Source organism: Pongo abelii, chromosome 16, assembly GCF_028885655.2.
Source record: "Pongo abelii isolate AG06213 chromosome 16, NHGRI_mPonAbe1-v2.0_pri, whole genome shotgun sequence".
NCBI lineage: Eukaryota > Metazoa > Chordata > Mammalia > Primates > Hominidae > Pongo > Pongo abelii.
This window is the reverse complement of record NC_072001.2, coordinates 90,155,273-90,178,516: the sequence shown is the minus strand read 5'-3', so window position 1 is coordinate 90,178,516 and position 23,244 is coordinate 90,155,273.

The window sequence follows — 23,244 nt, the reverse complement described above, 5'->3', positions numbered from 1 at the left end:
AATTTAATACTATTATTATTACAATACTGCTGCATGTTTAATGACTACTTGAAAATATTGCTCATCCTTTTTATTATTTAGCAGAAAAAGACAGCATCCACAGAGGGTTCTGACATAAAGCCACCTTGAATATCTCTGACAATTAAAGAAGAATCTCATTTGTATTATAGGCCCCCCTGGTTAATCACCAAGCCCCAAACAGAAGGAAATCAGATTCAGTGATAGGAAAGCAAAAAGGGTAACCCAACAAGGGTATGCCAAGCTGGACACAGGAATATGAGCTAAACCCAGAACAGATGTCCAAATTCAGGACTGGATGGGAGTGTTGGTCCACAGGAGAGCTGCACCTGGAGGGCATCAGAGGTATGGACGCCTCTGCGGGTTTGTTAGGTCCTGAGGCATGGGAAAAGCAGTTGAAGTACATTTTCACATATACTGAGTAGAGTCTGAGACAAGAGCTGAGCTGAGCATTAGCTGGAATGCCCTAGAGAAGGGATTGGTTCTCTTTTCCTATGCTCATTCTCTTCTCCATATCCCTATGTGCTCCAAGGCCATGCCTGATTGTATGGGTGCGGTTTTGACCCTGTTAGGTTGTTGGTGTATTCGTTTGCTAGGGCTACACTTTGCATAAGAAACAGAATTTTGTTTTCACACAATTCTGGTAGCTATACATCCAAGATCAAGATTTCAACAGGGTTGGCTTCCTCTGAGGCCTCTCTCCCTGGCTTGTAGATAATTGTCTTCCCCTCCCTATGTCCTCATATGGTCTTTTCTCTTTACTTGTCTGTGTCCAAATCTCCTTCTCTGTTAAGGATGCCAGGCAGATTGGATCAGGGACCACCCTAATGATCTCATTATAACTTGTGTGCTACCTTTAAAGACTCTCTCCAAATACAGTCACATCCTGAGGTACTGGGGCCTAGGCTTCAACATATGGATTTTGCAGAGAGCACAATTCACCCCACACCAGTTGCTGTGCTTTAGCTCAGAACATGAAAAGGGTCCCTGGAGAACCAGGTAACCAGTTACCTGTGCAATACAAGGTGTGCATGGGCAGAGAGACTCTGGGTGTTGGGAAGAATCTTGGAGATTAAACTTGACCTAATCTTAGAAATTACTTCACCTTCATTTTGTAGAATAGGGGGAGACTTGGGTGGGTTAGGTGGGCTGCCTGGGGCTATAGCAGTCAAATTCACCTCCATCTTTGGAGCATCCTGGTCTTTTTGAGACACCATGCAAGTTATCACTTTTTTTTTTTCCTCTTTCTCATCCCTGGACTTCCCCTTCTTCCCTTGAAGTAATCCCAGCTAATTGTGTCCGAAGCCTGAGTCCACAGAGACACTAGTCTTGACAGAGGGGGATTCTGAGTAAGGGTCAGAGGCTACATGAGTCCCTCTTCCCCATCCTTAGATGTAGTTCTGTTGGATCCAATTGCAGGACAAGAATAAAAAGGCTCCATCCTATTCCAGTTGAGGCCTTTTAACTGCAGGCTTCTGGAACAAGTAGAGTAGGAAAAATGGTTCTCATCAGAGGACTCTACTTCCCCACCAAGGAAGAGGAAAACCCCAGCCAAGATGATTCCTCACGCTGAAAAACAGTTGGGCTTTCAGTCTATTTCTCTGTGCCTCCCCCTCTTTCTGACCTCTTCCCCTTCAACAATGGTCTCCTTCCCATTCCTCAGACATGCCAGCCACCATGTTCTGTCCGTGGACCTTTGCAGTGGCCACTCCCTGTTTGTTCTGATCTTCAGATCTTCAAGTATTCATATGGCAGCTTCCTTCAAGTTCTCTCACTGAAGCCTACCCTGATCATCCTATTTAAAATTGCAAGCCACTACACCCCCCAGTCCTACACCTATTACCACCTATGCCTTTTCTGTTTTTCTATAGTAATTATCACTTTCTAATATATTCTATAATTTTTTTACTTTTTAGGTTTTTGTTTATTGTCTTTCACCCTCCACTAAAACACACACAAGTCAATATTTTTTTAAGAATAACGAATTCCAAGAACTAAGAAGGCACTCAAGAAATAGCTATTGAATGAATGAATGAATGAATGATTTTCTTCTACCCACAGTTTGGGGTGACTAAGCATTCTTTTCTCCAGCCAACTTAAGTCCCCCAGTAAGGAGATTAAGAGATAGGGTGAAGGAGGGAAAATGATGTTGGCTATCCCTCTGTGTACTGCTTCGGAGAAGCATAAAGATGTCAATTCTAATTATATAATAATAATAATAGTGGAAGGATCTTACAGTTGTTGAAAATCTATTTGGCTGAAGTCAATTCAATCGTTGTATCATATAGCAATTCCACTTTACAGATCCAAAAATTCAAGTTCAGAAAAAAAAATAGATTACTGTTTTAAGATCACACAGGAAGTAAAAGAAATCAAATTAACAATAAAATCCAGATCGGCCTGGATCCCACATTCATTGCTTTTGGTACACCATCACTACAGTCCTTTATTTAGTGACACACCAGGACATGTTCATTTCCCTCTATTTTCTTAGAGGGGATATTTGTCATGAGAGAAAATTAGCTCCCTAAAGATTCTGAGTGAGATATCACCTGACCTCAACTTTATGGCTGCCTGAGTATCAAACCAAGGCCCCCTCTTACCTAGTGGATTCCCATTTCAGTGTTTTAATACATGTGGGTGTTGACTAACTTGGGGGTGTGTCCTCTAGCATTTGTTACCTGCATTAAAGTACTATCTTATATGACTGATGGAATTTTATAAAGAAATAACAATTCAATGTTTTCTTTACAATAGCATCACTACAACTTCTTTGTTTTTCTATGTTCTTTCTTAAGTGGAATAAAAATGGATAGAGTCACAATTAGCTTGCCCAGAATTGCCGGATACACCAAGGGAATGAGCCACCCTTGTGCATGTTCATGATGGGTGGGTCTGCTCAGCCAGTGGGCTGCTCACATGAGATCTGTACATATGGGCTGGGACCGATCCTCTTCTTGAGCCACACATGTCTGCAGCAGGTATTAATGTTCACATCACAAATGTAGAGTGATAGAATATCTCTGTTTTTCCTAAAGTATAAATAAAGATATGCTATAAGCCCCCATTTTGAAAAGTACAAACCTTTAACCTCAATAGATTTAGGGAGACTTAGTCAGCTGGCCTATGTCTTAGATATTATGGGGGAGCAGTAATGAGACACCAAGGTTTGCTGGATATGAAGGTGAAATAGATGTTCAATTATCTATCTGTGCGCATCATGGGTCCTCATTCTGAAAGCAGGCATCAAGGCCCCTTCATGTTCAGTGCTGTCCTCATCTGTGATGCTCAATTGTATATGTCAGTTTGACTGGACTAAGGAATGCCCAGATAGCTGGTAAAATGTTACTTCTGGGTGTGTCTGTGGGAATCTCTAGAGAGATTAGCATTGGAATCAATAGACTGAATAAAGACAATGCCCTCCACCATGTGGACCGGCATCATCCATTCTGGGGTCAGAATAGAACAAAAGACCAAGGAAGGACAAATATGCTCTTTCCTTGAACTGGGACATCTAAATTTTCCTACCCTCAGACATCAAAGCTCCTAATTCTTGGGTCTGTAAACTTGGACTGAGAATTCTCTCTCATATATATATGAGAGGGAGAGAAGACAGTTAGATAGATAGATAGATAGATAGATAGATAGATAGATAGATAGATAGATGGATAGATGAGAGAGAGAAGATGGATGGATGGATAGATGAGAGAGAGAAGATGGATGGATGGATGGATAGATAGATGAGAGAAGACGGATGGATAGATAGATAGATAGATAGATATCTATTCTATTGGTTCTATTTCTCTAGAGAACTCTGACTAATACATCATCCATTTTGTCATTTTTCTCTTTTTGGAATTTCAGAGCATCCTACTGCCCTTGTGTACCCGGGGACACCAAGAACTCTCCTTTCCTATTAAGAGCTCATGGAAACCTGAAGCAACCCAGGAGATAAGGGTCAGGGCTTCTCTCACAAATCTATGGAGTGCTAAGCCTCAGTCTAGAATCCAGGATATAGGGTATCTTATCCAGGACTCACAATCATCCAAGTCCTCCCTTTGGTCTCCTGACTCTCTTCTCCATACCACCCATGGACTTTTTACCTAATCTAGAAACAAGGTTGCTTGACTTTTTATCTCTTCGTCCCAACCTACCACTGATAGCCTGAGGTTTGTGCCTCCAATTCTTTGTGGCTCAGAATTTTGAAGATTAAAGTTTATGTTCCTTAACTCCCAAAGCATATTCCATCTTGATACTCAAAAGACTAGAACTGACTTGTTTTCTGGGCTCTGTGGTAAATAATCTAACCTGAGGCAGTAGATCCTTCATTGTCTCTTTTGAATGGAGAAGAACGATGGGTTAAAAAAATTACGAAGATTAAAAACTTACTGTCAAAATAGTATCTTACTAGACGCCCTAACTCATGAGGGAAACATGCGGTCAAACTCATCAAAAACCAGTGTTGCTAACTGAGAATTATGAGCTGATAGGCATCATCTCTATTGCACAGGACAGATAAATAAGAATTCTCAGAATTCTCAGGATCTTCAGCTGCAGTTGCCTCCTGGCAAGTTTTTGTGTGTCAGGGACTGGAAGCTTTTTAAAAATTTTTCATCATTTTCCAACTAATATGTCAGATATTGGGTGCCCTAGTCCGGTGCTTCTCAAACTCTAACATACATGCAAATCACCTAGGATATGGTCAAAATGCAGATTCAGATTCAGCAGGTCTGCAGGGAAGCCTGAGACTATGCATTCCCAAAGAAATCCCAGGGGCTGTTGATGGTGCAGGTTCATGGACCAAACTTTGAGTACAAAGTAGTAGGTTGATTTCATCTGCACCTTACTCATATGAACCCTATACTCCAAGCCTGCCAAATACCCATAATTTTAAAATTATGTTTTGTCTGTGTTGTTTGTCCTCTGTCTAAAAGAGCTACCCAGATTAGCTGTTTGTTTCTGTCTTTGTGGTTGTCAATGCTCAGGCCATGCTCTCCTGATCCCTTACTTCATCCATGTCCTAAACAGGTGGGTTTGATACAGTTGCCATGTCAATGCATCACACTGCTCTCTAGCCCTTTTTTTCTTATGCAACATATTATGAGTTCATTAAATACAGGGATTATATGTGTCCTTTCTCATTACCTAATATACTGTGTGGCTTAAACCAGATATTAGTGATTGCTTGAATGAATGGATGACTAAATGAATGAAGCTTAATGTTTGACAGGTGAGCAATGGCACAAATTATATCAACCACGTATAGCTATATGCAAAGGGGGAAAAAATCCTCCCAACCTCATATTCTGACAAGAACAGATGATCAAGGCTGTGTGTAGATTGCTAGGCCTGTTTCAGAAGAGGGGCCAAAGACATTGAGATTTTATTCTGTCACTAATGAGATGAATTAATCTCTAGGGCTATCTGTGTAAAGCGATTCATTCACCTTATACCTCCAGCACTCTGGGGTGGGAGCGGGCCAACCAGGAAGAGGGGAAGAAAAAGATTTCTCCTGCTCCTCAAGGCTCCAGGAGAAACCTCATTGCACAGCGGAGATCACAAGGGGAGGCCCGTGGTGATTATTACCTTTTGAAGATGGTAGATTCATTTCTGCAAAAGCCAATTCCAGGTTTGTTCCCATTAATCCCCTGCTTGATGAGAACGGCGGGGTGTACTGCTAATGGTTTCCGGTTGCTTTTGGGCTGATGTGAAATGTATGTGATAATTAGCTAACTAAATTAGTTCTGTTCTGTTCTCATTATTTTTTATATAAAATGGTTTTGTAGGGATGGATTTTTATAACAATGTCTGGTCTAATTTCTCATTATCACCATTGGTTAAAAAAACCTGATAACAATTTTCTCCCCATTTTCAAGGATATCTCTTGTACTCACCCCTCTTGGTGATTTTCAAACATGCTCATGTATGTATGGCCTATTACATATGAAAAACACTAAAATCCTGGAATTGTCTTCGTACTCTGTCTTTCCTTTGGGTTCATAGGACTGTCATCACTATTGGATTTCCTCTTGAATATTCACAGGTCAGTGGTGATTTTCCTCATGGCTCTAAATGCAGAGAGAAGCACAGGATTTTCTGCTACTGCAAGCACAAGGACTTTCCACCCCAACATGTTAACATCCCAGATGTATGACATGAGCCACTCTCTGGGACTTGCCCAACTGTTCTAAGTCTCAATCACCTGGTGATTATGCAGAAAGAACAGAATGCATGCGGCTTTTTGTCCTGGCATGGCCATTAGGTTTTAGGGCCTTACAAATCCCTGCATATACAACCTGCTCTGGAGAGCTCCCTGTAGGATTTTTGATAGTGCATTATACTGAGTTGCTTGAAATTAGTTGAATTTGCACCTCCTTCTTAGAGGTAGTTCCTTATTTTTGAACAAATCAACTCTGGACAGTCTTATATGTAGAAAAATTCCCAGACAATATTGTGAATTGAATTACATGACTTTGTCTATTTGGGACTCAGCTACTGCATCAGCAACATAAGATGTGATCCAGGGTTAATTTTCCTAAATGTGATATGGATGTTGTTAAATGATATACCAAGACTTAGTTCTCATACTCATTGGGTTACTATGGTGTAACTTTTTAAAAGATGGCCGTAGATCCTGTGACACTCCTCCCAGGGACTGATGGAGTCTAATTGATCTTCCTGTGCCGGGCTGGCCTGAGTGAACTGCTTTACCAAGAGGAGTGAGTGGCATACTGACACTTTTTTTTTTTTTTGAGACATTGTCTCACTCTGTCACCCAGGCTTGAGTGCAGTGGTGCCATCTCAGTTCACTGCAACTTCTGTCTCCCAGGTTCAAGTGATTCTCCTGCCTCAGCCTCCCGAGTAGTTGGGATTACGGGCCTGAGCCGCCACGCCCAGCTAATTCTTTTGTAGTTTTAGTAGAGACAGGGTTTCACTAGGTTGGTAAGGCTGGTTTCGAACTTCTGACCTCAAGTTATCTGCCTGCCTCAGCCTCCCAAAGTCCTGAGATTACAGGCATGAGCCACCGTGCCTGGCCCACATACTGAGACTTCTGAGGGCAGGACATAAGAAACCTTACAGCTCAGTCTGGAGGATAACAGTCACCATATAAAGAGTCTGACAAGCCTGCCATCACCATGCTGTAAGGAATCTCAGGTTTCATGTGGACGGGCCACATGGAAGGAGAGAGAGAGAGAGAGAGAGAGAGAGAGAGGATTTGGATGATTTGTTTAGCAACAACACAGAATGTACAAACAAATAACTCAATATTCTCATCTATAAAATAGAGATACTAATGCCTATCTCCTGTGAATACTGAAACTTAAGTATAAATAGGTAAATCCCTTAGCACATTACCTGCAGGAAGAGATTCTTAATAATTCTCACTTCTCTTTCCTTTCCAGTTCTAATCATTTATAAATTTGTGATCAATTTTTGAGGGTCTGTATTTGCCTTCCAAATTTTACTTGTCTGAAATATCCTCAGAAAGAGAAAGTACTTACAACCATCCATTTATTTCATCAGTCACTACTTTCAATAATAGCTAAATCTTAGCCATCCAGAAACACCAAAGAAATAATAATCTGGATAGTTAAGTTTTATGGAGAGTTCAGCATACATTTTTCATAATTTTCAAAAATTTATTTTAAAAATCCTAATTTAGATGTAAATCTTGTTAACATCTATTATACTTTTTTATACTATTAAAATACCAATATACTCAACATGATGTTAATGTTCACTGATCGCTTAGTCACTGGGATAAACACTAGTTATTATATTTTATTGCCATCTAATTATTACATAACCGTTTGTGTGTACATCACAGATTCCTGGTTGCTATCATTTTTTTTTTTCTTGTTTAGTGAGTTCTTACCCATGCCTTTCTGCTAACAGGTTAGTGGTCACATCCTGGAACTGACATTATAATTGTTTCCTGGAAACCTCTCAGAGACTACCTGGGCCACTGGCCAGACTATAGATGTGTGCCTTTAGGTCAGGTGTCCACTCGTGGTCTGTCAGCTGTTGCATGTTTGGGTGATGAGACAGAAAACATAATGACCACGGGGGGGGCGGGGAAATGCTACAGAAATACAAGACAATCACCTGAAGGCCTTGGGAGGCACATCCTAATATCTAGGCCACCTGAGGGTTCAGGTGAGGAAGTCTACCTAATATCTAATAAGCTGTAGCAGTAAGGCATTGCTCTTACTGCTCCCGTATTAACCCAGTCTGTAGAATTTAATTTCCTGATTTGCTGTCTGCTTTTCCTGAAGAGATGGTGGCTCTTCTTGTAACTTCAAATCATCTGTTTGCTGCCTTGACAATTTTTCAGGTCCTTACCAATCCCAGTCCCTTCTTTTTGGGGTTTGGACTCCATCCAACTGGCTGCTGTTTGGGGCCTAAATTCACATTAAGAAATAGTGCCTGGATCCAAAATGCCACCATCATAGAGTATTATTCCCTAGAGATTAATAAGAAGAAATAAAATCAAGCCTTGAATAACAGTGCAGTTCAGAATGAGACAAAGGTCATCTCCCACTGGACAGTACTCCACATTTATTAGCATTACCCCAACAACCATAATGATGATTGCTAATATTCTGAGAGCAACTTAGCATGTCCCATGCATCATACTAAACGTAATCTTATGAGCTGGATTCTACTATTATGCATGCTCCATAAAGAGGAAATAAAAGGCCGAGCAGTTGAGAGAATTCCCCAAAACTACAGAGTGAGCAAGAAGGAGAGGCAGAATCCAAACCCAGGCTGGGAGTGTGCTCCCTTACCCATTGCACCCCAGTGCCTCTCACAGTGCTAACCCAAGCCTGGCCTTGGCAGCCTTACTTTTCTTACTTTTGCAGCTCAGTGAAGACTGTCTGGAATGCATCGTGGCACAGGCTGTGTGTGTTTTCACATTGTCTAGTGACCATTTTGGAGCTATCCTCAGATCGTGCATCAGTGTAATTAGAGAAACAGTGATGAATTACTGAAAAAATTAGCAACTCTGGCTGCCCAGTGAGATCCATTACAATTTTCCTGTCCAACGCTGGCTGGTTTACATGATTTTAATTTCTCATATTCCTTAAAGAATTGCATATTGGGAACATATCTCAAAAATTCCATATTCCTTGACTATATTGTTCTTGTTCTACCGTACTTTGAAATTTAATTCCTGATGGGAAAGAGCATAAATTTTTGTCACTGCTACCTAGAAACATAATATTGTTTCTTCATCATAACCATAAATCTTTCTCATCTTTCATTCTCCTTAAATTTAAGTGGAAATTATTTGATAGATCAGAAAAGTCCCTAAATGGCATTCAGACATACTGCTTTTTTATAATTAATTTCTATTTAATTTTTTTAGCCTATGTTTTTAACAACAGCTCTTTGTCAAGGTCTTCATTAAGCTTTAACTGTTTCAATGTCTATTTTTTTCCTTATCAATAGGGAATTTAAAATTTTTCCTAGCCATGTCATTTTTAGCTGTGATCTATCCTTTACTAAAGTAATAAACAGACAAACTAGCCTGTATTTCTAGTTTTCATTTATTGAAGCAGTTAGTAACTCAGCTTCTCAGAGGATCCAAATGTAACCCTAGGGGAATTCAGTTTGCCTTTTGTTGTACATATGACATTCGTAGAAACCCTGGTCTAATAACTTTATTATACAAATAAAAATAAAACGATCAAAATGTTGGTGGCCTTAACAGTGTGACTTTAGAGCCAAGGATCCTCTAATTTTTTCTCCTGTGGTTACTAAAAAATAACAAACAATAAGATTATTGTTGGTTTTGAACTTCAGACACCCTAATTAAGATGGTGGAAAAACTTCCCTTGGAACATTCAATTCTAACCCCAAAGCTACTAAAGAGATCACAGACAAAAGGAGCGTAAAGGCCTTTTTAAAATGTTTATTTCTTTCCTTATACTCCATTACCCAGAGAAAAACAATAAATAGCAACTACAATGAGAAACAGGGAGGTGGGAAGACAGGACAAATGATGTACAGTCATGCACCATGTAACAACGTGTGGGTGAATAACGGAGCACAGATATGATAATGATAAATTGGATCATAATGAAACATATCTAACAACTTGATATATGGCACTCGATATTGGCATTTCAGATCAAATAGGATACATAACTAATATTCAGTATAAATAAAAATGTATACATCATCTGCGTTTCTGTAACTGTACTCTATAATGTTTGGACAACAACAAATTGCCTAATGACACATTTCTTAAAATGTATCTCCATCCTTAAGTGATGTGTGACTGTATATATTTTAAAAGTCTTAACTCTAAAAATAAGAGGCACAGTTGAAAATGTGGCAAATAAAAAGTCACTTTCTAGAACCCTAAGACAGGTAAGGAAATTTCTCATTGAATTTTCAAGTTGAAGGAATCAGCCTAAATTCCCATTAATGAGAGACTGGCTAAAGAAAATGTGGTACATATACACCATGGAATACTATGCAGCTATAAAAGGTAATGAGGTCATGTCCTTTGCAGGGACATGGATGGAGTTGGAAGCCATTATCCTCAGCAACCTGAAGAACAGAATACCAAACAGCACATGTTCTCACTTACAAGTGAATGATGAGAACTTATAAGTGAAAGCTGAATGATGAGAACACATGGACACATAAGGGGGATTAACACACACTGAGCATCTGTTGTGGGAAGGAGAGCATCAGGAAGAATAGCTAATGGATACTGGGCTCAATACCTGGGTTATGGGATGATCTGTGCAGTAAACCACCATGGCACACATTTACCTATGTAACAAACCTGCACATCCTGCACATGTACCCCTGAACTTAAAAGTTGAAGAAAAAAAGAAAAAGTCAGAAAAGCAATCCATTTCGAAGTGGGTGTGTTCAGGATTCTTAACCCCTCATTTGGTATAGTCTGATGGGCCAAAACCTGAACCATTAATCTCAGCTTACCAGATGAGAGCCTTATGCTTGCCCATAGGTCTATGTGTTTTTTCTGTACTTTCGTACCAATGACTGGAGATGGTTTTACTTAGCATTACAGGTAGCCACTTAAGGCCAAACCATACTTGTCTTAACCCACTCCATCCTAACTAACCACTACCTTGGAAGTGGGGTCAATGAGATTCTTCAGCACTGACTGATAATCTTTTCTCTAGTTCCTCTGCTGGAGAGGTATAGCCTAGTTCTTTCCATTTCCTCCATAGCATCCATACACTATTGTACCTTTCAATATTTTGCTAGGCTAATTACATCTGACTATTCCGTAAGTCATGACAACAAAAAGGTAATTCTTCAATCTTTACTGTTTCCTATGTTCTCACTGTTTAGTCTGGATCTGCTGGTCAGCTTGAGTTAAAAGGGTTGGAGGAATTCAGAACAATCTTTTTCCTTGGCCAGCCTTCCCAGCGACATTTAGAATACATTTCCATACGATGTTGTGGGAGTGATAAGTGACAGGGCTGGTGAAGGAATATTGTAGGAAATCATCAAGAGGGCAGAAAATATCTACAGACCAAAGCAGCAGTCCCAGAGAAGCATCAATAGATAGAGATCATCCTGAACTAGGACCATGATGAATCACATATATGTACTTGAAGCACCATAGGATTCCATTCTAAGAGAGGGAAATAGGGCTCATGTGACTATTTGCTGAGAAGATGTGCTAGGCAAAATAGGACTTGCTCCCAACTCATACTATAAGGCCAGTATTAGACTGATGTCAAAACCAGAGAAAGATGTCACAAGAAAACAATAGTAAATATCCCTTATGAATATGGACCCAAAACCCTCAACAAAATACCAGCAAAATGAATTCAGAAACAGATTAAAAGGATTATGCACTGTGACCAAGAAGGATTTATCCTAGGATTACAAGACTGGCTTAATACCCAAAAATCAATACTATGTTTATAGCATGAAGAGCAAAAACTACATCATCATCTCAATAGATGGTGAAAGATTTTTTCACAAATTCAATACCCTTTCATGATAGAAAAAAAGAGTCAACAAACTAGAAATAGAGGAAAACATTATACTTAATGGTGAGAAATTGGATACTTTTCCCTTAAGCTTGAAAATGAGGCAGAGACATCTTCTCTACCTACTCCTATTAAACATGGTACTGGAGGTTCTCACCAGAGTAATTAGACAAGCCAAATAATAATAATAATAATAATAGTAATAGGCATCCCGATTGAAAACAAGGAAGTAAAACTATTCACTATTTGCAGATAAAAAATCTCGTACATAATTTTGTTAAGCTAAAGAAAGACTATTAACAGTAATAAGTGAGTTTAGCAGGGTTATAGCATAAGCTAACAATATTCAGTATTTTTATACCTTAGCCATCAAGAATCTGAAAATAAAACTAAGATGCAATTCCACTTACGTTTAAATTTCCCCTAAATTAAAATGCAAAATAAAATACTTAAGGACAAATTTAACCAAAGACATGTAATAATTAATTGTATACTGAAAACTACAAAGCAATTGTTACAATTTCAAGGAGACAGAAATAAATGAAAAGTTACTCCTTGCCATGGATCAGAAGATTTAATGTTGTTAAAATAGCGATAACACCTAAATTGATCTACAAATTCAATGCAATGCCTATCAAAATCCCAGCAGCCTTATTTTCTTCTAGAATTGACAAGATGATCATACAAGTTATATGGAAATGCAAGGGACTCAAAATACCCAAATCGATATTGAAAACAAAGAACATAATTGAAAGACTCCAATACTTGATTTTAAATATGCCCCCCACACATACACATACAGTGTAATATTTCTATGCCACAAAAAGAATGGAATCATATCTTTTGCAGCAACGTGGGTGGAACTGAGGCCGTTATCTTAAGTGAAATAACTCAGAAACAGAAAGTCAAATTCTGCATGTTCTCATTTATAAGTGGGAGCTAAATAATGTGTATATGTGCATGGACAGAGTGTAGTACTGGACATTGAAGACAGAAAAGTGGGATAGTGGTAAGAGGGTGAGAGATGAGAAATTACTTAATGGATACAATGTCCATTATTTGTGTGATGGTTATACTAAAAGCCCACACTTCAGAGCTAAGTAATATATCCATGTAACCAAACTGCACTTGTACCCCTTAAATTTATAAGATTTTTTTAAAAAATAGGTATTTCTAGTCTTACCAAGGATTTCTGCATTGCTAAATCCAGTGAGCAACATTAAGGAGAGTGTCTTTCCTGCTATTTCAGCAGCACTTAACCCCAGTTGATCCCTCTTCCTTCTTGTGTAAACTCTCCTGCCTCGATTTCTGTGACAGTCCAGAGTTCGCACTGCTCCTTTCCCTTCCCGTTTGCATGCTTAGCCTCCTCTACTGAGGAATTAAGTGTTGATGTCCCTCAAGATTTGACCTTAGGTTTGCTTCTCTTCATGCTCTATCCTTTATAAAAGTTGGTAAAGATGTGGCTTGCCTATTGGTCCAAACACTAAATACATAATCATTTCATACCCACAATAGCCGTGTGAGGTAGAGGGTTCAGGCAAAACCTACATATGTCCAGGGCCATGTGCTATATTTATAATTCAGGCAGTCCAAAGGCTGGTAAAACCACTGTCTTACCTCTGGATGATTTTACCTACTTCCCTTACTTCACTTCATATCTGTAGGCTGACAACCCAATGTCTTATCTTCATCCCTTCTCTTTCACTCAGTTAACTTCTAGTCAGTCACCGGGTCTTATCTCAAATGTTACTTCTTTTCCATAACTCCCAAACTAGGGGATCTCCTATTATGTTTTCTCATTTCCTTAACGATGCTTAGAAGGATTGTTATTTTACAGGTATAGGTTTACATATTTAATTAATAACCCTCCCTCCCCTCCACAAGAGAATAAATTCTGTAAGGGTCGAGTCCAAGCTACTTTTGATGTCTTCTGTTTACAGCAGTATCCAGGACAAAGTAAGCATGGAATAATAATTTAGTAAGTGAAGGAATGCATGTGTGAATAACTAGTTAAACAGAGCTTTGTTGATACCCTACTTCTTCACTGCTGCTGATGGGACTTTAAGTAGACAATTGACTCTCCTACTCCAGTATTCCTTGTCTGTAAAAAGAGGATCACAATACTCCCAGCCATTCGGGTTTTCTGTAAGGATTAAGTAAGATAATAGATTTTAAAAGCTTCCAGCAAAGTTCCTGAAATATCATAAATGTTCAGTGTTCTGACAACCTATACTACAAGAGCTTCATCTTAGAACAACATCTAGAGAAGGACAGGATTTGCCCAACATCCCAGAGCTTGTGGCAGAGGCTGGATTGCATTTTACCACCTTCAAGCCTTTGTTAACTCATTGTTCATCTGTGTAACATACTCAAATTTCCATTTTGGCAAGATTACTCTGGCTGCTCTGTGTGTGTGTATGTGTGTAGTGTGTGTGTGTGTGTGTGTGTGTGTGTGTGTGTGTTGGGCAACAGCCACCTTTCCTGTCTCAGACCATAGCTTTAACAGCACTTTCTTATGATAGTGGAGTCTGACACACTCACAACCCCATAACCCCTAAATCCCCTGGTAGGAAGAATTACAGGATTCAAATGCCTTCATTTGTAAAGTGGGGGATCATTACAATTCTAAACTCACTGTGCTGCTCCTTAAATCCAGTCAGATGATTTCCATTGAATTGCTGCTGTATGAGATGAAACATTATCTTTGTGTTATATTATTATTATTCTACCAAGACATTCAAGCCTCTGAAATGCACTTTGGAAATGCCTTAGGGTGCATGCTGTTTGGTAAAAGGCATTGCTTCTGCACTGACACCTGTGTGCAGTGGTTTAGTCAACTGCTTGTTTTCTCGCCCCTCACAACAAGGGCTTCTGAACTCAGGGATGTTTAACAGGAACCTGAAATAATCAGAAAACAACGACAGAGGTCCACGGGGGAGCAGCTTTGGCAGGGAAGAAAGGAGTCTGTAATTCACAATTGCTAGTTCCTGTGACAAAAGCAGCCACCTGACTGACAGCCTGGGAAGAGAGCCTTTTCCAGCCTTGTTCCCTGGGCTTCATGCCTTGCCTCTCCATTTGCTCCTGTTCTCTAACCACAAAAAGAAGGGAGAAGAATATCTGCTCTGAGTTGCAGAAAGGGGTTTTAGGAAGCTTTTCCACCAGTTTGAAAGCTGCTCACAATTACAATTATCCATCATGAAACCTGCTTAACTGAGCGAAGCCAGATAACCAATTCTCATTTCTTTGCACAAGTAGGATTTTTCAGGCCCAGGTCAGGCTTTTTCTCTCTTATTCTGTCTTTAAAGGGAAAAGAGCATTGTGCTCAATTCATTCAAGGGTGAGCATTTTGGACTGAATGGTTGTACTCCCCTTCGTGCCCTGCAAATTCATGTACAGAAACACTAACCCCCAATGTGACGGTCTTTGGAGATGCGGCCTGTAAGAAGTAAGTAGACACATGATGGGATTAATGCCCTATAAGGAGAGATGTCAGAGAGAGAGAGAGAGAGAGATCTCCATGATCATGAACCCGGGAAAAGCTACTTGAGGAAACAGCCATAAAGCAGATGTCTGCAAACCAAAAGAGAGCCCTCAACAACAACTGAATCAACGGGCATTTTGACCTTGGACCACAGAACCGTACAAAATAAATTGTTGCTTAAATCACCTAGTCTATGGTATTTTCTTTTTTCTTTTTTTTTGGATGGAGTCTCACTCTGTCAGGCTGGAGTGCAGTGACACAGTCTCGGCTCACTGCAACCTCCGCCTCCAGGGTTCAAGCGATTCTCCTGCCTCAGCCTCCCAAGTAGCTGGGATTACAGGCCCTGCCACTATTCTCAGCTAATTTTCATATTTTTAGTAGAGGCAGGGTTTTGCCACGTTGGCCAGGCTGGCCTTGAACTCCTGACCTCAGGTGATCTGCCTGCCTCGGGCTCCCAAAGTGCTGGGATTACAGGCGTGAGCCACCGTGCCCAGTCATCTATGGCATTTTCTTATGGCAACCTGGGATAATGAAAGACAGTCAGGGGCTACCATGTAATGAAACACATATAAAAAGATGTCACTTTTGTGACTTCTAGGAAGCTATGGCTACTTGGTATATCAGGTTCAAATGTCCTTTTTTTTTGTCACCTACAGTGTGTGGCTTGGGCCAGAGGAGCAGTTTTTCTTTAGTTAGCACTTCTCTTGGTGGGATTCTGCTTTGCTTTCCAAGCACTCTTGATTCAAAGCCCCCCTGGCCTTGTTAATAGCATCAGACTGCAACAGGGGCTGGCACAATTCAACATTGATTTTGCCCTTTCTAACCCACTGCAGGGGGTAGCTTTTGTTATTATTAATTCTGGCCTCCATGTCATTCAGGTCACCCTGGGAACAGAAGCTTGGAGCACAAGGACAAATGGACTGAATATTCTCTTAGTTGCTTGTGGTTAACTCCTGAGTCCATCCTTAGACTCAGCTCTCTAAGGCTGTCAGGCCAGTTGGAGCTTAAAATCCCCTCAGTATATACTTAGGGGTTTTATGGGTTTTTTTTGTTTTTCAAAAATGATTAGATAATTCTTTTCTTAAACCTGGGACCTTGAGGAAACCTCAGCAGCTAAAATTTGTCAGCAATGAGAATTAAAGATCCATATCCAAAGTCAGAATAGCCAGATAACTCAGCCCTCATTTACCCACTCCAGAACTCAAGGCTTACTGTCTTTAAAATGAAATGATTAAATAGTCTTATACCTAGTATATGAATGCTTTCTCTGAAATAAGTGTGACTCTACACTTATTTTCCAGGCTCTCTATGCTGTATGACTTGGAAAGGGATTTTTGTATAGATGTTTCTCTACGCCAGGGGCTTCCAAAGCATAGAACCAGCAGCATCAACATCACCTAGGAATCTGTTAGAAATATACAACCTGAGATCTCATTCAGGACCTAAAAGACTGAAAACTCTGAAAGAGGAACCCAGCAATCTGTGTCTTAACAAGCCCTGCTGGATTATGATGCATTCTTTTTTTTTTTTTTTTTTTTTTGAGACAGAGTCTCGCTCTGTCGCCCAGGCTGGAGTGCAGTGGTGCAATCTCAGCTCACTGCAAGCTCCGCCTTCCGGGTTCATGCCATTCTCCTGCCTCAGCCTCCCAAGTAGCTGGGACTACAGGCGCACGCCACCACACCGGGCTAATTTTTTGTATTTTTTTTTAGTAGAGATGGGGTTTCACCATGTTAGCCAGGATGGCCTCGATCTCCTGACCTTGTGATCCGCCAGCCTCGGCCTCCCAAAGTGCTGGGATTACAGGCCTGAGCCACGGCGCCTGGCAATTATGATGCATTCTTAACTCTGAGGACCACTGTTCCATCTTAGCCATACTTTTTTCACTAATCCTATTTTTAAGTACCTTTACCAATACCAAAAGTATGAAGCCAGATAGTGAAACCTCATCCCTCTTACTGAAGTGACTGGCACAGGTTGGTTCAAATTGTCTGAGAGCTTGTGACTTTTGATCTCTAATTGGTGAACAAGATACCTATGTATCCATAAGAAATGTGCCTTTTCCTTTTTTCAATTTCTTCATTTATACCTCAGTAGAGTTTCATCATTTGCTTCCAACAGACACTGAACATTTTTCCAGTTTATTCCTAGACAATTTATCTCCTTTGTTGCTGTTGTAAATGAGATCTTTCCTGCATTTGATTTTCTAACTTTACTGTTTGTGTCTAGGAAGCCATTTAATTTTATATATTAATTTTTTAACTAGCCGATCTATAAAACTCTTACCATTAAAACAGTTCTTTAGCTGATTCTCTTTCCATGTATACAATCTTATCATGTGCAAATAATAATAAATTTGCCTCCATTTGTATATACTTGATACTTCTTTTCTTACTGCATTGATTTGTACTTTCAAAACAATTTCAGTAAAAGTAAGTTTGTTCCTGATTTTTAATGGTAACACTTCTTTTTATTTTACTAATCATGGATCTTTGCCATTCATTTTACGTGTATTTATCAGATTAAAAATTTACAAATATATTTCTAATTCAAATTTTATTGGCAAAATTAAATAGAAAATCCAGAAATGCATATATTTAATATACCAAAATGTATTTGTCAAATTTGTGGAAAATGTTGGATTATTTAATAAATGTTCCTAGTGAAATCTATTATCTAGCAGAAGAAAACCTATCTGGGCTTCCATTTTATACCATTTCCCAAAGGAATTCCCAGGGAACTAAACATTCCAATTAAAAAAAAAATACAATATTGATGATAAAATATGACATTAACAAGGTCAAATGGATGATAAAAATAGATTTTTACTAACTTTTTCTCCAATGCAGATAACACATAAAAGGTTAGTGTCTCTAATGTCCAAAGAAAATTTACAAATTCCCTAGGAAAATATATATATTCAGATAGAAAATACCAGGCAAAAGCCACAAACAAGTCACAAAAGAACGTACTCAGACTGTCATCAAACATGAGAGACTCCAATTAATAACAAGAGAGAAATGTGAATTTAAATTGTAAGATGTCTATTTATAACTATCAGACTGACAAAATTTAAGAGGAATAGCAGCATTGTGTCTTGTGTAGGATGTGGGTAATAGGCTTTGCTATGTTCACTGTAGGGAGGTGGATTGCTACTGTTTTTGAGGAAAGCAATCTGGCAGCATCCATCAAATTTAAAACACATGTATTCTTCATTCTAGCCATTTTAATCCTGGAAATCACTTTCATTAAAATAAAGCACTAGTACTATAGTTGGATGCTGTGGTGTACCACCTAGATCTCCCCTCAGGACTGAGTCACTAATGCCCCAGGTGTCAGGAGTGTTGTATTGTATCTTCAATTAGAGTAGCAGACCTGCTATGGTTGATATAAAATAAAGAATATATGATAGAGACAAGATGTGACACAGTGATGGGAAGTAGTGCAGATGTCTGACCCTACATCTGGTGTTGGGCCTGAAGTCACTGTAGGTCAGCCAGACCATCAGTCAGAAAGGAAAGCTGGGCGTGGACAAAGGAAGAACACACTGAAACTGGGACAGTGATCTGCAGTGCATGAAGACAAACTGGAGTCCAAGTCTCTCACCACCTCCAACCTCAATGCCACGGGAGACTTTCAGGAGCAGCTGGTACCATTCATCACAGATGTGCATACTCACTTGCACAGGGTCAGAGAAGCCAAAAGAGTAGATGTGGTGGGAGTTGGGGAAAGTATAGGTCCATCCATTAATCAATCAGGTGAGCTAATAGATTAGCAAAAAGGTGCACAAGCTGTCTGTGTCTGGCATCCTGTACCGACTTTTATTTTTTATTTTTATTTATCTATTTATTTTTGAGACAAAGTCTCGCTCTGTCACCCAGGCTGGAGCACAATGGCACGATCTCGGCTCACTGCAACCTCCGCTTCCTGGGTTCAATCTCTCAGCCTTTTGTGTAGCTGGGATTACAGGTGTGCACCACCACACCCAGCTATTTTTTTATTTTCTTTTATTTATTTATTTTTTTTTAGTAGAGATGGGGTTTCACCATGTTGGCCAGGCTGGTCTTGAACTCCTGACCTCAAGTGATCCACCCACCTCGGCCTCCCAAAGTGCTGGGATTACAGGCATGAGCCATGCCGCCTGGCCTGTAACAACTTCTAGATATAGCAAAACAGCAGCACCTTTACCTCTGCCTTTGGTTATCTCCCAGCACTTTGTTTTGTCCAAAAGGAACCTAGAGCAATACAGGGAAGGGGATTCTGGGAAATGTAGTTCCAGCCTAGCTAAGATGATAAGGAAGAAAGCTCTGCAATCACTCAGCCAAGTTGCTCTCCAGTAATTGCCTTCAGTCAAAGTAAGCTGCCCCATCCAGGCTGTGCCCCCTTCTCTGGGGACAGCAACCACTATGGAGGTACAGAGGCTTAGCCTCCTTGCATCAACTGGACCAACTGCGAGCACCTGATTTCAGAGCCACCGAAACTCCTCAAGCCCTCTGATACAACTGTATTGCAATTCAGTGGCTCCTTCTGCCCTATGCTGGTCCTCTCACCCCTCACAGATGTTCTTCCTGGGAATGTCTCCCCAAAAGCCTCCTGCAGCAACTCTCAGAAACTCAAAATTCGTTTCCCAACAAACCCAACTTACTACAAGTATATATAGATATTTTATGATGCATTGTTTGTGGTAACAAAATGAGGAGACAATGTGAATTTCAATTATTGGTTGAATATATTAGGTATCTACATCATAGACTATATGCCAGCAAGAATATATAGTAGTTGCTCACTCAGGTCTCCCTTTTGAAGTGCTTACAGGGAAATGCACTTCCTCAGATCTGGGTGACAGCCCGCAGTGCCCACAGGCAGGGGCCTCGCGTCATCTCCCAGTCTCATTGGCATGGCTGTGACTTGGAGCAAAAACTCCCCAGGTCTCATCTGGGGTTGTTTCCTCATTTTCATTTCTAATTTGAGGTATTTGTGATACTTAGGCTTTCTCCTCCCGCCTTTTTTTTTTTTTTTTTTTTTTTTTTTTGAGACAGAGTCTCGCTCTGTTGCCCAAGCTGGAGTGCTGCGGTGCGATCTCAGCTCACTTCAACCTCCAAAGCTCTGTCTCCAGGGTGCAAGCGACTCTCATGTCTTAGCCTCCCAAGTACCTGAGATTACAGGCATGTGCCACCTATGCCCGTCTATTTTTTGTAATTTTAGTGAAACAGGGTTTCTCCTTGTTGCCCAGGCTGGACTTGAACTCCTGACCTCGGCCTTCCAAAGTGCTGGGATTACAGGCGTGAGCCACCGCATCCAGCCTCCCTTTTTTACTTTTTAGTTAAAATGTGGTTTTTAGAGTTTCCACTATTTTTTCTAATTTTTAATTCACTAATTTCTGCTTTTATTTAAATTCTCCCTACTCACCTTCAATTTATTTTGTTTTCCTTGAAACCATAATTTTCATTTTTTCTAGTTTAGTAAACACGAATAATTTTTTTTAGTTTAATTTTAAATACAATCTATTGATTTCCTGGGAGTTATTTCATAATTCCTGATTAATGTCGTAAAATGTTGGTTTTGATTTTTTTTTAACACAATAGAGGGATTTTTAAAGTTTCTAGATTGGAGGCTTTTTAATTTTTCATGTCTATGTTGGGAATTATTTAATAGTTTTTATACAAATTATTTTAAAAATATGATCCATATTACTTTCATTTGAGAATTCTTGGAAGATTTCTATTGCCTAATATATGACCAATGTTTCCAAATGCCCCATAGGTATTTAAAAACAAGTTACCTTCCGGGTATACAGTAGGGAAAAGTTCAAGAACACATTATTGAGTGTACTTTTTAAATTGCATTTAAAAATCTCTATTATAACTTGGATTAGTCATGCAATGCAAGAGAAGTTAAACTCTGCTAGTTACCATGTTTCTATATTTTCTTCTTTTATTACCCACAATTCTTGGTTATGCATTTTAATGTTTTGTTATTTGATGCATGAAGACCACATGAACACTTAGACGTGTATGTGTCTCTAAATTTTATTATTATATAGATCCTTTAGTCATTTAAATTTTTGTCTTGGATTTAACTTAAATATCAACGTTGTGGGCTGTGATTTATTTTTTGTTTGTGTTTGTCTGATGTGATTTTATTCCATCTTCACTTTCAAACTTCCGAGTCAATTTCAGATATGTCTCATATATATATGGCATATAGTTAGGTTTTATTATTTGATATAATCTGAGTCTTTTTCTTTTAATAGGTTAGTTTATCCCACTGACATTTGTTGCTGTAACAGATATTTTTGTTCTGAATTCTGTCATTTGCGTTATTCCATTTGTTTTTAATGTTTCCTATAGCATCTGTCATTAGCTCGATGGTTTGTATTTTCTTTTGCTTTGCATGTATGATTTGGGTTTTAGTTTTGATAGTCTGTAATGTTTATGGACTCTGTTTCTTATATCATTGGCTTTACTGCTACCTTTATTACTAACATTGCCCTTAAAATATATAAGGTCTAATAAATCTATCAATTTCAAATCGTATCAAATAAAAAAAAGGAAAGCAATATTTTTACATGTTCTTTCAATATCTCCTTACATATGCCACCACATTTTTGTAAGTTATGATATAATCTTTAAATTATCAAGATTAAAAACATTTATATTTTGCTGTTAAAATGGTCACACTTGTCCAGTTACACATTTAAACAAAATTAACACTTGCCACCAACTTTCACCTCACAGCTTCTCTGACCCTAAGCTTCTTATTTTGTTTAATGATTTGTTTGATGGAGTGTTAAACTCACTCCTCATTCTGAACCAATTCTCTCCACTCCTGAGCCTTCCATGTTTCCCATTTTCTGCAGGTCAGAAGCCAAAATTCTTAGTATTATATTCAAGTCCCTCCAGGTACTTGTTTCTGTCTGCTTTTCTAGCTTCCTCCCTCATCAATTCCTGCCTCCAAGTTTTCGTTTTATTTGTGGAGCTGCTTATAGTTTATACATATATCAGATAATTTTATGTTCCTGGACCTATAGCCACATTGCCAAACACTTAACTCTTCCTGCCCTATTTTATGCTAATTCTAATTTATTCATAAACACTCAGGTCAGAATTTATATTTCAAGTAAAAATTTGTGACTGTATAACTTGAACATAGAAAGTTAGAAATCCTGAATGTGCGGCTTGGTGAATTTTTACACATAGACACACAAAATCACACCTCCCTATCCAGATGAAGGAACAGGAATTAATCTGCAGGCCAGAAGCGCTGTTTATACACCCATAGTCACTGCCTCCCTCCACAAGGAACCACTCTGCTGATTTGTTGCCATTAGTTATTTTTGCATGTAAGTTTACATGCATGGAAAAATATTGTACGAGTAATTTCGTGTTTGATTTCACAGGCCCTGCAGTTTTTGGTCACTTCCTTGATCCAGTCTTTGGTCACCTCTGTAGCCCCAACCTCTCAAGTCTTACCAGACCCATCTGTCCCTTCAGCCCTGTCTGCCTTTTTTGTTCTGGATGCCCCCAGCCTGGCCAGTCCAGGCCATCTCTGAAGAAGCCTTGATGGCCTCCTCAGTCAGGATCCACTGGACCTGATCACTTAGGGAAGAGAAGAAAAGCCATAGCAATAGAAGACCAAGAAAGGGAAGACCAAAAAAGAATCATTTTTTTTATGAAGCCAAAAAATAAAAAATAAAAGGAAGGGAGAAAAAAGGAAGAACACGTCTAGGGCATTCCTATTTTTAGGTATTGAGATTTTCAA